Source organism: Octopus bimaculoides, chromosome 11 (assembly GCF_046866305.1).
Source record: "Octopus bimaculoides isolate indiv1 chromosome 11, ASM4686630v1, whole genome shotgun sequence".
NCBI lineage: Eukaryota > Metazoa > Mollusca > Cephalopoda > Octopoda > Octopodidae > Octopus > Octopus bimaculoides.
In genome coordinates, this window is record NC_142938.1 from 74,179,235 (window position 1) to 74,181,734 (window position 2,500).

Sequence of the window (2,500 nt, forward strand, 5' to 3'; positions counted from 1 at the left end):
ATATATATATATATATATATATATATATATATATATATATATATATATATATATACATATATATATATATATATATATATATATATATATATATATATATATATATATATATATATGCATATATAGATGTATATCTGTATGTGTATGTTCGTATGTGTATATATATATACACATATATACATATACATACACAGACATACACACACACACGAGCACTCAAAATACTTCAGCGAGTTAGCATTGAACCCTTTTAATGCTTACGCATGTAAGCAATTATACATGGCAATATATATGTATATATATGTGTGTTTGTGTATGTATATATATATATATATACATATATATATATATACAAATATATAAATGTATGTATGCATAGATAGATAGATAGATAGATAGATAGATAGATAGATAGATAGATAGATAGATAGATAGATAGATAGATAGGAGAGAGAGTGATAGACAAACGGGGAGAAATCATAGATTACACAGAGCTTAAAAGTCCTCTTGTGCCCTTTCCTGACAGTTGAAATGCTATAATATACATACGTGTATATATACATACATACATACATACATACATACATACATACATACATTCATACTTACATACATACATACATATATATATATATATATATATATATATATATATTTACACATATGTATGTATGAATGTATTTATATGTATATATGCAAAGCATAAACATCTTTTCTTACCTTTCTAACCTTAAACAAGATATTTTAGTACTGGTACGAAAAAAAACCCCGATAATGAATAAGTAAATGTGGTAGAGGTAGATATATACCCCTGCTGAGTCAAAGATAAAAGTTCCAATGAGAATTATAGAATTTGGTAAAAAAAACCTTCACTGATGTACCGTAAAGATTGTTGATAAACTTCTACTGCGTGGGAGGTAAAACTCTATTGAGTATCATGCAGTTGGACTATACATATATATATATGCATAGTAATAACTAAAGGTAAGATCCAAGGATCAAGGTGTAGGAAGTTAGTAACCTTCGAGCAGTCCGTAGAAGGTACAAAAAATACAACTTTCAAGAATAATAGTGGTTTTTGATGTAGAATGTTGTAAATATTGCCATATCGAAGTTCGATAAGCTGGAAAATAGATATTTTATAGCTAGCAGCTCCGGTTTGGTGTGTGTGCGAATAAAAATCCAACTTTAGGGAATGGAATGAATAACTACTGCTTAATTCCCTAAATTTAATATATATATATATATATATATATATATATATATATATATATATATATATATATATATATATTATATTATATTTATATACTGAGGGTGATAAATTGAAAATTGATTTAATTAACATCAATTTAAAACCAGTGGCCTAGCATATATAAAAAATCTGAAAATTCAGAAAAATTTACGTAACTAAAAGAGTTAATGGCGAAATCTGGTCTACTATTAATTCTTTATTTTGTATATTTTCATTTGTCTTGCCCGCTTATGTTCTGATGTTTGCTGATTTTTTTCTGGAGAACATTCTTTTCTTTGTGGTTAGATCGTAGATGATCTTTTTCTAGCATATCGGATGTCCACTTAGTGGTCATCTCTTCTTATACGCATATTATATATATATATAATGGAGTTGCCTAGATCCAACACTCGTACGTAGGAAAAAAGGCAAATTTACAGATGCGTCGATAATAATTCAAAACCTACAAGACCTAGGAGGAGAGGGCCTTCCCCCAGTCAAGACGATGCATGAAAGGGGAAGGACAGCCCTGCTGCCTCGTCCTAGCCTCACATCCAGGAAGCTTGACAAGCAAGAACAAGTACTTTATTCAGTCGTGAGTACGACGTACGACAAACGCTGTTAGCTGTCTGAGCTTGGGGTGAGGAGGGCTACTCGACCCTGTTAATACTCCATTACCGTTTAAAACAAAGCTCCGCCAAACCGATGGGCAGGGTTTGGCTCAGCTCCTAATGCAGCCCAGACTACACCCTCAGCCATACTCGGCCATAGTTACAAGACCCTCTCCGATATGTGGGTCTCACCAGTCCCTCGACATGCTCAGTGTGTTTAGCATAACCGTCTGCTTCCTAAATGCCCTGTCATCAATCTGGAGCGTACGTAATGCCAAGAGCTGAAAAAGCAGAGATCGAACTGGAGAGATCGAACTGGAAAGAAACGGAAAAGACACTCAGACGTCCAGAATCAAGAACTTTACCGAAATGTCGTCGACGGCCTGATTCGAAGGTAGTGAATGGTTTAAGTCAAGTGATTTCGCTACAATAAAATTTACCAGTAACCTTAATACACAACCTACCAAGGAACAATAAAGCAAATTGAGGAGCAATAGTTTCCTCGGTAAACAAACCAATTCAATCATGGCAGTGAGATCAATCAGAAATATTAATAAAGAAGAAAATATGTTAAACATAACCGGGGAACTTCTCTCATCAGTAACCAATCGGTTTATATATATTTTATCTTAACACAAACACAAACAACACACAC

At 32.5% G+C, this 2,500-nt stretch overlaps 1 long non-coding RNA gene across 1 annotated transcript in view; it reads left to right on the forward strand.

The window, feature by feature from the left end:
- The window catches only part of LOC149133401 (uncharacterized), a 15,283-nt gene that overhangs the window by 8,343 nt on the left and 4,440 nt on the right, over positions 1-2,500 (forward strand). The gene's annotated exons all lie outside the window — the stretch shown is intronic.